This window comes from Embiotoca jacksoni, unplaced genomic scaffold, assembly GCF_022577435.1.
Source record: "Embiotoca jacksoni isolate LCO1_2020_lvr unplaced genomic scaffold, fEmbJac1.0.p SCAF_36, whole genome shotgun sequence".
NCBI classification, from domain to species: Eukaryota; Metazoa; Chordata; class Actinopteri; family Embiotocidae; genus Embiotoca; species Embiotoca jacksoni.
Window position 1 is genome coordinate 1,603,094 of NW_027185388.1, and position 14,043 is coordinate 1,617,136.

The following is a 14,043-nucleotide window of genomic DNA, read 5'->3' on the forward strand; positions in this document are numbered from 1 at the left end:
TCCACAATGAATTACAACTCAGTTTCACTTGGTTTTTGCTCCACATAATCTTGGTTATTAGTTGATAGATCCATCGTTCTTCTCCAGCTGGTTGCTAATTTTGGTAAAAATAATGGAAATGATAAGAACAGTTCGTGGGCCACCAAACCAAAACAATGAGCAAAAGCAGCTTTGTGGAGCTGAGGGGAACTACAGTCAGTATTGGTGATAGTTCAGTGCTGGTTTGTCTTTTAAATGCCTTCTATCTAATGTGCTCTATTGTTATTTTGAGAGTCGATATTAGTGTAGTTTTAAAGGACAAACTATAAAACATATCTAATGAAGGATTGGGGGGTAGCCAGGTGTAGAATCAACTAAAACTACCACCATCTAAATGGGAGTTTTTATACATGTATGATATTTACACCTCCTTTTGATATATGTTAATCTTCACACCTTACATGTGTCAATTTTCTCCTCCCTCAAAATTCCCAAAGCAACAGCTCAGATTTAAATCACACCGTGCAAAGTTGACTTTTTATAAACATACTCTTTAAATGATCATCAAAGAAAGTCTCTCTCACACACACACACACACACACACACACACACACACACACCGTCACCACAGTCACGTGCACCGCAATCACACATGGACACACAAACGAGATAAGTTGCTTCCTGGCACGGCGGTGGCCTCCCGCCCCGCTCGGTCAGAATGGATGTCAGAGTGGGGCCCTCTCGCCAACCCCTGCCTTAATTGAAGGAAGCCGGTGAACAAGTGGACCGGAAAATTACTTCTTCTTACCAGCCGCGCTCTCAGTCACACAGAAGTACAGTCGGAGACACCCACAAACACAAATGCGTTTACCACACACACACACATAAGGATTTCCCCGCCCCAATGCAGTGACCGCCTCCTGAACTTTTCTCTACTCGAACGTCGAGGTTGATATTTTCCCTGTCTAACATCACCTGAGGCCCATTTAATACACGCCATACCAGTTCATAGCTTTTAAAGTTTAATTAGACACGACAGGGCTAATAGAAAAAAATTATCATTGAAGTCCTCCGGTGTACTTATCTGTTGATCAGAAAGCCTGCTTGTAGTAGGTGTAACGTTCAAGTATTTATTTCACCTCGGTGGACTGCAGTGCATTGGCCCACTTAGCAGCCTCTAAGGTTTTAAGCGCCTTAAAGTTTAATTAAAATGTGATGATTAATTTGTTTCTTTTTTTTTTTTTTTTTTTCAACAAGCCAACATAGTGCTTAAAATCTGTCTCTTTGTAACATTAAGCACTAGGGAGGACCCATCTTGCTAATAAGTTTGTATTTCATTTAGAAAATGCTGGCTTGCTGAGTTACAGCACGCTCGGTGCTAGATTGGATCAGCTGGACGAGGCTGTGATTGGTTGTAAAGCGTCGGCTTCTTGCCATTGGTTGGTCCCTGAACCTATCTCCTAACTTGAATAATTATCATCTTTAACCCTTCCACAAAGTAACCACCAATCACAGGAAGAGCACCCCTCACGCTGACCCAATCTAGAACCCAACTGTACAGTATGCTGACCTTAGCTAGCAAAGATTTGCACTTGTTCCCTACTGGATGTAAATTGGGGAATGGGTGGTGGGGTGGTGGGGGGGGGGGGGGGGGATTGGGGAATCAATCAATGGTTGCCTCACTTTCATTGATCCATTTGTGGTGATACAGTTATGTTGATAAGAAGGTGCTATGTTCAACCATTGCTGCAATTTCCCACCACTGACATTCAGACAAGCCGTGATTGGTCAGTGACACGGAGGTGAGAAAAAAAAAAAAAAAGCTCAAGTGTCTCCTTTTTTCCCCCCTCTTTAAACTCAAGAAAAACATTGAGGCTACAAAGAGCTGGCCAAAACCTTTGATTCCTTTTTCAATAAGTAATTAAACTTTTTGGACTTTTATTGATGACACAATGAAGATGTCGGGGGCTGCTTTAGTTTCTTTCATTTGTTTGAACCTTTGGCAGGCGCCCAATTGTTGTTTGTTTGAAAGACAAGAAATATCACGTTAACGATAAGAAAAAGTAAAACGCTGGTTAACTACGGACGAAGCAACGGTACCAGAACAGAAAAAAATGGTTAATGGTCCACCTCAATGGTGAATAAGGTCATTTCAGTCTCTCTGTTGACTCTTCAGAGTTATTCAGGGAATGTAGAAAACCATTAACTCAGGTAAAGGGAGTTGAGACTATATAAAAGGCATATATGCTCTTTTTTGGCCCTCCCTAATAGCCCCTTTACATGTGGTTTGCAATGAACTAATTAGTCATCAGTCTTCAGTTATCAACCGTCATTTGCAGCTACCACGCTGGCAGAATACTGAAAGTCTTCTCTGGTGCTTTTGAAATGTCTTGTGGGAATCTTCTGCCTTAATCTAAAAAGTCAATAATGGTAATTTCTGTTGTTGTAGTATGGTGAGAACTTTCTAAATTGTTGTTCCATTTACAAATAATGAAGGCACGAAGAGAAGAGTGCGTGGACCCTCACTTTTCTTCGGGGATTTGAGCCTGTGACTGAAGTCGCGGTCTGAACGCACTGAAGGAGATTCATGTTTATATGGTAACTAAGAATGAACCTTTATTTTCAATAGGGACAAGAAGTGCTTAAAGTGTTCAGAGAAAATTTGAACATCTATATATCCATGACAACTGAGCCGAGCAAAATTGTGGATTGTGATCGAAAGCTCGAGAAAAACCTACTGGAGGGCTCTCGGGATGAGATTTTTTTTTTTTTTTTTTTTTTTTTTTTTTTTTGCCAGATGCTGTTTATCAGGCCGAGAAAGAGCTTTCAGTCTCATTACTAGGAAGAAGTTTCAGGCAGGTTTCAAATCTGCATTGTTTAGTCCGTTTGTATAAGACTATGGCTCGCGGGCCCGATACGGCCGCTTCCGACGGCCCGCATATAGCTGCCTGCAAATCAGGCCACGAACCATAGACATGGAAGGATTTAAGCAAGTCATAGATGATTTATGTGGGCGCCAGAATAACATGGTGGATGTAGAGGATCAGGGAAATGCAGTGTGTGTGTGTGTGTGTGTGTGTGTGTGTGTGTGTGTGTGTGTGTGTGTGTGTGTGTGTGTGTGTGTAGTGTGTTACGACAGCATGTGCTGTGATTGTCTACAACAGGATTACACCGGCTCCACTCATGCCATTTGCTCAGTCAAGCCTCTCGTTGCATTCTGGGCCGGTGGGCCACAGAGAAGCTTGTCGTTAGCCAAGCTAACGACAAGCTTTGGAATATCTCTCTCAGAGCAGCTCATTTGTGGCACCAACATTATCCAACCTCGGCCTGACCCAACTAAGATGCACAGATACTGTGCAAGTTTCGAGTTTAACGTCTCCTACAGCCAGGTGTTTTTTTTTTTTTTTGCGTACAGGAATCTGGATGTTAACAGCTGGCTGAGATGAGGTCTGAACAAGCAGCAAACTTTTGTTCTGTGCAGGTGCATTCAATTTCTGGTTTTCTGGCAACAAGTTCACCAAGTTACCCAGTGATTTCAGCCTCAAAAACATGAACAAAATATTTGAAAAAGATCCACAGAAATTAAGGCCGTTTCAAAAAAAGGAATAATGACAATGAAATGAAGAAAGTATAACTTTATGGTTAGTATGGTTTCTACAGAGGGATGCTACGACACCACGGACACTTAAAATACTAGTAATCTGAATCCTCTTCAATTAAACATGCAGTAATTGCATTTTTTTTTTGACTACTTGAGGGCAGGTGGAAAAAGTTATGGAAAACAACTGACCTACCGTCACCAAACACTTAGAAAGCAGCATTAGCATTCATTTGGAGTTTTATTTTCCAGCCTTAAGAATAATGTCAAGCAATCGCAATCTTTTTAGTTGTTTTTGCTCCACTTCGTTAACCAGTTTTCAAATAAATGTGTCGGAACAGGTTGCTTTTTCTCTGCAAAACACCATTTTCCAGATGCTGTAGTAAAGCTGAGGGGCTCAGGCTCTCTTCGAAGCACCGTAAAGCAGAGCGGAGCTGCAGATTTGAACGGACATTTTCAAATAACTTCTTTCACATCACATTGTTTTCACATCGTCTTCTTATACATTATTATTAGATGATAGCATCACCACTTCGCAGCGAAGACAAAGATACGCGAGTGTCTAGACAAAGACATGATTACGATGATATGAGGTGATATTTGTAAGTCGGTTAAGCTTGTTTCTGGATCTTACTGATATCTTATGAGCCGAGAAAGAGACACTATACTTACCTAAAGTATATACTTTATAAAAACGAAAAAAATCCTATCCCCATTTTAGGAACTCACTTTAGATAAGAGACGGTTATTTCTCAGGAGCTGAATGAAAATATACAAAATATTAATGGGGCTGTTTCTTAAGGACAAAATGTCTTATAGCATTTTGTCTCCTCATCATATCGTAATAGTGTCGAACATATAAGTGCCGAATGGGAGTGAAATGAGTGTTGTAATGTTCAGTGGTTCAAAATGTCCTCGTCTGGCTCTCTGTGGTTGAAACCCGTCGTGATTTGAAAATCATAAAGTGGTGGTATTTTGAAATGCTGGTGGCCAACGAGTCCACTTCTGCTTTTATTCATACGGCATGAATCAATCAATCATTCATGGACGGACTGGCTTCACCTCAACAAATCAACAAACGCTCTGACGACTTGATTGGAGGTGTTACATACTATACAGAACACGTACACGTAAGTCATAACGCAAAACAATGTGTTGTTGCGCCTGTACTTAATAATATGTAAAAGATGTTACACACTTCATGTGTACACAATTTGAGTGCTTTTTTTTTTTAATAACTAAATAATTACAACAATAAAAAATAAATATGATGACAAATCAGATATATCCAAAGTATACCCAAAGATATACCTTTAATAATATACTGTGTGTTTTTAGTATCAATAAAGCGGACATAAATACAATATATTTGCTGCACATGATAGCTGTTGGCTGTGGAATACGTGTAATTATTCTCATTCTGCCTTTTCAACCTTTCACTTATCGAAGCTGTTTTAGTCTGCAAAATGTCTCAGATTTCACAAGCTGGCCCTCCCGCTCTTCTTGTCCTCGTCCACTGAGCATCTTCTGGCAAGGTGAGAGCTCATTAAATGAAGTCATGATGGGAGAAGGAGAGAAGCTGAGAGCCGGCGAGGAGGGATGAAATTATGTTTTGTCAGATAATTCCACAGTCGGCTGCTGCTATTATTTCATATTCATGAAGGACTCCTGCTTTTTTCTTTTTTTTTTCAGGTGATCGAAATAAGCACAAATTACCGACATACCTGAATCCGTAGGTGTTTTATCTCTTGAATCCACGCAAAGTCTGATGGAAACATTTGATTTGTGTTCAAAATAATAAAAAAGAAATTAAATTACAATGGTAAAATAGTAGAACATCTACTATATAGTACCTCTTTCTCTCTCTGACGCATCGACGCATATAGCTCTTACCGGAGGAGGTGAAAAGCTCTCGGCTCAATTGATTGGCACTAAATGGATCGCACTTGAATGTGCTCGAAGCAACTTAGTTACCTCGCGCGCTCACACGCACACTTCAGCACACATAAATACACTTGAGGACATCCATTCATCGCCGCACTTCACACACACCTGCAACGTGTTTCTCACCGTCTCATTTTATTCACGCACGTTTCTGTGCGGCGACGTCAATCCAGCCCATTTATCTAAACTGACATCCAAGATTAACTGGAGTTTTTTTTGTTTTACAGGCTGTTATTTCCATCGCTCATTATCATCTCGATCATTTCGATTGGTCCTTTGCCACCTCCGGAAGGGAAAGATCTGACTCTTTGACTGCTAAATGCTCCACAGCTCATCTCTAGCTGTGCGTGTTTTGTGTTTGGTGCTGAGTAGGTAGTATACTGTGTATTTTGTTGTTGTTGTTGTTGTTGTTGTTGGCAGCTGCAGAGGAAACATAATTAGGGTGAAACAGCGAGCTTTTTTTGAATATGCGAGGGAGCGGGTAACCGTATTAGTGATCATTTTCTCTCTTTAACTGTGCTGACCTCGGCCCCTGCATGCTGCAATGTTTACCAGCTTGTGTTGACGCACTCTTGGATTTTGCGATCCAGGTGGGAGATAATGGAGCCGCCGGAGGAGGGGAGGGGTTGGATGCAGGCGGAGATGCGCGGCTGCTGAAACACGCATAGAAAATACGCTTCTGGTGAGGAGCGGCCTGCTGACTCGTGTCTAACTCCGCTCCGAACGACTCCTTTCAAGTGTGCCTGTGAGGGTCCGGCCTAAAGTGCTGTTGCGCACACACACACAAAAAAAAAGAAAACTCTCCTCCTCAACAACGGTGAGTCACACGGAGCGGTTCTCAACCGATTCACGTCTGGCGGACAGTTCAAAAGAATCCAAAGAAATACTTTTTCCCAGCTCTTCCGGTCTGCAGACGGATACGTGTGCACCGATGGCGCCTTTTGACGGAGAAAGTAATGTGTTGGTAAATAGTAACCGTGTTTCATTAAATTCAGAAAATAAATGGTCTTTGCTCACTTTTTTCGAGCTCCATTATTGCGTCATCAGGCGAGAATAAGTTCCCAGCAAGTTTTCTGGTTTGTCTCTGGTTGAAATTACATGACTCAACCCTTTCATCTCAGTTTTTTTTTTTTTTTATATATAACTGGAGCTTCACTTTTTGTGAATAGTTCAAGAGCTTTAAAATGTAGTTTCTCTCTGACTCTCTTTTGTTCAGAAGTTTCTATACAAAAGCCGCAGATGTTTGAATTCTGTACTCTGGTGCCCACCACATTTAATGGGCCCTTTACAGCACCCCCCCCCCCCCTTCCCTCCCTCTCCCCCTTCCCTCCACCACACACACACACACACACACACACACACACACACACACACACACAGAGAGAGAGAGGGTACCTCTGCTTCTGGAGGCCATAACAAGCACTGCAAGTGGTGTCAAACTGACTGAAAGTAAAGGATGTTCAAATGTATGCACACACACACACACACACACACACACACACACACACATAAACACGCCCTCGTGCACACACATTCTCCATCAAACTATTACACCTCCACATCGCCGGCTGGCTCCCCACTGAGACGCCTTCTGTTCAGCAGACAGATTCTCCATGTTTACAGCTAATGGATCTCAACTGCCACATATTCACGTCCCCTGGAAGAAATAAAGTCGCCGTTTCCGTGTGTGGCTCATGTGTACATTTTCATTTCTTCACCCCCCCCCCCCCCCACCTCCTCCCTCACCCGCCCCCTCCCCACCGCCCTGATGAGATGTATTGGGCCTGTGTGCCAGTTTCACAGACCAGCCCGACACTAAGCTCTAATGGCCTCCCGTGGAGGGAAGCTATTAGCTGCATGCTAAATGGTCCCAGTGAAGATGCTAACATTAGCTCGATCTCCCGCCGCAGTCGTTTCGATGAGCAGCGCCATTATTTACATGCAGAGTGATGATCACAACGGAATAATTGTTTATTTATTGAGTGGCAGGACACGGGTGCACGGGCTTATTAAAGTGGCATGCGCTCGCGCCGCGTGCAGGCCATCCTTTTCCAGACAAATTGAACAACAGAGCCGCGTGAGTGGACATATGCTGCCAAACTTTAGTGTTTACGCGCACCTTTACAGAAAGCGAAGTGCACCTTCTGTCCTCTTCTTCTCTAGCTCAGCTCGTTCCTCTCGCTTTACCTGTGTGCTCCCAATCTGACGCGGGTCAGCCATTGTTTATCTCCTCTGCTAAGTTCCCACAGGACCGCGACGCACGGAGATCTAAAGGGGAAATAAAACTGCACATTCAGCGATCAGCGTGTCTGTGTGGGAGTCTGTCTAACTGTGATAAAGGAAGAGTATGAAAAAAGAAAGATACCACATACAGGAAAAGACAAATACAAACGTGTAAGACTGTGGGATTAAAAATGATATAGCTGTGGTCCACAGAGTGGATTATTTGATATAGTAAGTCTCGCCTTTTTTGAGCACGCATCCTCTGTCTCAGTTGGGAATCATGTTTACTTCTGAAAAACTTTCATTTACACATAATTACTCTACTGAGGATTAACATTTGTATAAATACACATCACTGTTAATACTGTTGCCCTTTGGGAGCACCTCCACATTCATTTAGGAACTTATACTTTCATCGAGGTGTGCTTGACCTTTACGTTGATTTTTGACAATCACTGCTGGGACTGCAAAAGTGCTCATTAAACTCAACATCTGAATATTTTTGAAGGAGCACGGAGAGGCAGAGGGGCTGAATGGTTAACCGGTTTGCTTCGAGAACAAACGAGAAAAGACGTTGAACCTGAGGCCGCGAGGCTGTGACGGACAGGTGAATTTTGGGCCCGAAAGGCTGAGTCATCACAACGGAAGCCTGGCATCGTGGGCCGACATTAGCTTTTGGGACAAACACTCTCAACGTCTTTTCTAATCATATTACTTGACAGAAGTGAATCACGGCACAGTGATGATTTTTTTTTCGGGACATTTTCAGTGTCGGGTCCGTCCAAAAATCAGCCCCTCGGCCGAGCGGCGAGGGAACTGGTTGGGACGTCCGACAGGCTGGCAGCTGAACTGTCTGTAGGAGGGTAAGACAGTGTGAACAAACTTGTGTTGGTAACTCTTAAGTTTTAAGGACTGAAAGTTTTGTTTGTAGTTGTGTTGAAGGGTGAGGACTTCGGACCATTTGGGAGGTTTCAGCAGTCTTCAGGCTTCGCTTGTGTTTTAGCAGCCAAACAGTAAACTTGTGGAGGGAGTGAGTGGGCGAGGGAGAGAGGGAGAGCAGCGGCGATCAGGCTGGACGGAGACCTCTGTGCTGGGTGAGCAGTATAAACTTTGAATACAGCTGTATATGTATATTATTATGCATATTTTGAGGTACAAATTAATACAGGCCTTGTGTAAAGCAGAGTTCCCAAACTGAATGTAAATAGTTATTGTGCTACAATTTATATAGATGTTAAAATATGGTAGTTTGGTAGACACTGCCTGACCTTTGTGAGTACAACAAACTCACTGTTGTAACTTTTGTTGAAGTGTGTGTGTGTGTGTGTGTGTGTGTAAAAACTTTCCTTTTTCTTTTAATATGCGTGTGTGTGGCTGCAGCCTTTGTTATGTTGAAATCGTTCGCACATCGCTGCCTCAGCGATGCTCGACTCTGCTGTTAATTCCATAAGAAGCGGCAGGTTGTTTAATACATGCAGTTGCATAACATTATTTTGAATTAAAAATGTGTCATATGCCAAGGTTGTAATATCTGTCAACAGAGATATCAATACTGCATAACATAAGTAACAGTCATTTTACTTGAGTACAATTTCCAAGTGCTCTGAGAATATGAACTTTGTCAACCACATAGATCATTTATTTAAATGTGAACTTGACAACCAAGCTTTTTTTTTTTTTAATGGCCTTTTAAATGACTGTGTTGTTAAAAGTTATGAAGTACAGAAGGAAGGTTTTATTCAAACGCATCAGTGGAAACGCGTCTTTGTTTAAATGCACCAACTGACGCTTTGAAGTTTTTGCGAAACATTTCCCGAAGCAGCTCATAAATGAAGACCTTTTGAAAATGTAGCACCACACCGTGCAACCTGGCCTTGCCGTGATGTAAGCCACGCTGCCTTAAGTGATTTAGTCAACATGGTTTCATCTGACGAGCGAAAGCAGCAGAAAAAGGGGAAGAGTCATTTTCAAATATAACCCATAAAAGTTCCAATAGATCAAAGATAAAACATTTATAGCTGATGTTGTTAGGGGCTGTTCTGAAACACAGTCTCATAAAGCAGGTCTTACAATACTGTACATTATTTAAAAGTCATATAGAGTTATTATGAATTGACGAGAAAAATGCAGTCCATGACAGTAATGTGCCAAAATCAAGTTATTATACTATCATAAGTATGTTTTTTTTTTTTTTTTTTTTTATCAGTGGTAAAAATTTAATGCTCACTGGTTCCTAAATAGAATAATTTTGTACAAAGTATAAAGAAGTTGATTGAACAAAGGTGGTTTTCATTCTTTTTTTTTTTGTCTTCTGAGCAGTCACATCAAAAACATCCACATTCAGAGACTTGAAACTTGCTTCATCCGTAGGTAACACTGGCTGTTTATTGTTTTAATAGCGTTGTTGCTTGTTGTTGCTTTATTGCATTCCAATAAAAGCAATCTATCCTCTCAGAAAATGCTTCCTCTGTGTTTGTGCAGTCAGCACACAGCAGCTTGTTCCATCCATAATTTACTTCATAACCAAGTGACAATATGATATTTTCTATGCTAATTTTAACAAAATTACAGACAGTAGAGATGCAAATTAGACTAAATTAAAACAAATGTGACTTTTTTGATCAGGGATGTGAGCTCGGGTTGATGAAGAGAAGGTCACGCTTGAAAAAGCCGAATATCTCTCGCAGACTTTCACCACGTCTGACTGGTGTTTCGCATTAAACTTAGTGTGCAGAGCTGCGAATGACCACAATTGAAGTCTTCCAACCTGCCAAGCTTTGGAAAACAAAATAGGCCAACTCTGTGTGAATAGTAAGAAAGCTGAAATTATTAAAATGCATTTTCTTTTTTGAAAAAAAAAAAAAAAAAAATCAAACATTTCTCAGGAGTTAAAACGATGCGCTCTTCAAAACAAACCTCATTGTCTTTGGTCTCAACAAATTAACGCTGTCATGCAAAGAGGTGTAAAAAATCGGCAGCATTTTCTTTCATCTCCCTTTTCAAGACAAACACATCATGCTGATTCAGCAGAATTTGGCATGACTGTCTCCTTAAACTGAGGAACCTTTCACTTCCAGTAATGCTGATGACATACATCTGTCCTCTCTGGAAGATAATCGTGTACTGTGAAAGTTACAATACCTTTTGCAAGTGGAAGCATCCTTAAACTTACATTATGTATGTTGTTTGTTCATGGGAATCGGTATTACACGTGTCTACCGCGGTCGGTGAAGCTCTACTAATTGGTTTTGTGTGATCGCACCCGTTCGGTTGACGGTGTCGACGTTTGTACCTCACCGAAACAATTTCACTCATTCAAAGTGTGTTTTACAGTTCACGGGGAATCTTACAACAGATGTGCTAAAAGTGTTATAAAGCCTTTTTGTGGCTCTAAAAGTTGGTCGGGGCGAAAGACTATGAGTTCGAAAGCGGAGGGAATAAAAAAAAGTCTGAGGTGTTAAGTTTGAAAGGAGTGAGCTTACCACAATTCTTCTTTTCTGCTTGAGGCGAGTGGCTCAAAGCAACATTAGCCTCTGCCAGCGCAGCGCGGCAAGTCCGACTGAGCTGGCGGTGATTGAGATGCACTGCGGCATAGCTTTCAGGGTTTAACAATGAGTGCGTGGAATAAAAAAAAAAAAAAAAAAAAAAAAAAAAAAGATATCTGTGTTGTCTGCTGTGTTGATTCCCAATACTTTGAGTGCAGGGCTATAGTTTCATTTATAAATATATATATATATATATATATATATATTCCAGTTCCTGACTGACATGCAGCTTGCTGGCTGGGCAAGCAGTCATGGTGGTGGTTGACATGGGCCAGAAGAGGGGTGGTGATGGACGGGGTCAGTCCTGAGATCAGCTAAGAGACGGATGCCGAATCCTCGAACTCCCCCGGCCTCTGATAGAGGACCCTAGCTCAGTGTTTTCTTCCTACTGGGATGCAACATACGAACGTGCTCATAGAACTGAAGTTACGTCCACGACCATTTATTTTATTCAGTTCCCGTGCACCCCTTTCATCGTCCCGCTCGGTGCGAGAGTCGCTCGCGCATTTTTCCGTGCAACTACACTCTTTTTGTGACTTAAAAAAAAAAAAAGTGCAATAAAAGCCAAAAGTTGAGCTTCATCAATGGACACAAACCTGACCTGTCAGACCAAAATATTAGCTGAGCACCGCTGTTGCTGTTGTTGTTGCTGTTGCACAGGAAGACTGATGACTCATCTTTGTTGTCCGAGAAGTAATACTGCTGACTTTACAAAACATCGGTAAGGTTAGGTAATCAAATATAAAATCCTCGTCCCCTTGTATATACTGTATGTGTGTATGATCCTAAAATAATATCATGATATCTTGGGTTATTTCTGCAATAACAACATTCTTGACGATATGAAAAAAATACTTAAAATGAAATTGCATATTTCTAAAGTGGCCTTTCATCGTGAACATGAATCGGTCGGTTGGGGTTGATTATCTTGGGAACAGTGAAGTGCTCAGTATCACCGATTTTAACAAATTTGTGAACAAAAGTTTGAGACGTAAACCTTTAAATAACAGAAGTCTTAAATCGTTTACTTTAACCCGTGAAAAACGAGAGCGTAAACGTATAAAACGTACATATTTTTTTGTTGCCTGTACAAATGAAACGCCTCACGCTCTGTGATCTTTGCTCTTATGGATCGGTTTATTTCCAGGAGAGCAGAAACAAAGAAGGTATTCAGGCCGATAAGACATTTTCACGTTGACATTTGAGTCATTTTTCTGGCATTATATCTGTGATTCTATGCACCACCCACTCCTCCCTTGTGGTTCCAGTATTCAGGGCTCTGCTTTGAAAGAGAAAGAAAAAGAAATGGAGTAAATGTTTAGTTACTCGTGGTAATGAATAGTTAACAGTTTATGTGCCACTTCTTCTGGCTTTGTCTTGTTGTATCTTGCTCTCTCACCGGTGCTTCCCTGAGCTTGTTTTTCCTCGCGGCTCCCCTCCTGTCTAAATAAGTTACGGGAAACGCCAAAGCACAGGACCGAAGAAGTAGTAGACACAGTAGAAAGGCCAGAGGTTTGTTGATGTGCTTTTTTTTTTTTTATACCGTTGCCGGACCGACTGCTTTTGAAAGGACACACGGAGCGAGCACACTAATCATAATCCATTTATGAACACTGCTTCGGACAAGGTGTGTGTGGGCAAGAGTCCACGTGTGCTGTCATGACGAGCTCACAGTCTCACACACACACACACACACACACACACACACACACACACACACACACACACACACACACGTACGTGGGTGGGTACACACACCAACAGCCAAGCAGCACCCTCACTGAATAAACCATCAACATAATTAAGCTTAGTATTAACTCATAACTAATTCATAACTCTCCAATAGACACTGCTTTGGATACGCGAGAAGGAGGCAGGAAGGGAAATGTGATGGGTGCTCGGAGGGAAGAAAAAAAAACAAGACGGAAAGGAAAAACAAGAGAAAGGTGAGAGGAGCAGGTCTGGTTTGGAGCCGGGAAGCCCAGCTTCGCTTGGACATTTCAGCTAAATTGGCTTTCACTCGAGAGGCGTACAGACATTTTATTCATCTCACAAGAGGGCAGCATGCCAATACGGCCATTAAGAAGGTATTTCCTTGACAACAATTAGCTCCTCGTACCCTGTTACCTCATTAGTCGTTTGTCGGGGGAGCTCGCCTTTCGATTTATTTATATGTTGAAATATGTAATGAAGAAAACAACATCATTTCTCTGCCTTCTAGTGAAGACTCCCTGGAAAAACAAAACAAAAAACAAAACACATTGGGGTCAGCTTAGTCGTTTCATTAATCATTCTTTATCTTTTTTTTTGTCGTTGTGTTCTCTTTGTTCATTTCTAACACCCCCTTGTTTTGAAAGTCAAGATTGGCATCGTTGCCGTGTCTAATCCACTCAACTTGTTAGGTTTATGGTGATTTCATTAATGATCGTACATTCAGCCGATGCTTGCCAAAATACCAGGCCTGCAATTACACAGATTTTCAACAAAAAAGTGACATAACTGAAATTCCAGCAGCATGTATCGTCATTATTATTGTCTGAGACGCAGAAATCAGCAAACAGACCTTCACGTCCAGAAAGCACACGCGCACAATGTTCTTGTGTCAACCTTGCCGCAGTCTCAGCTGTCAGTCACTCCGGTTTGACAGGCGTGACTCACGCCTCCGCCTCCACTTATTGGCCGGTGACAATTCATGACTAACCTGTCCTCAGAGGAAATTGGACAGCAACTATTGATGGGCACGAACGGGGAGGA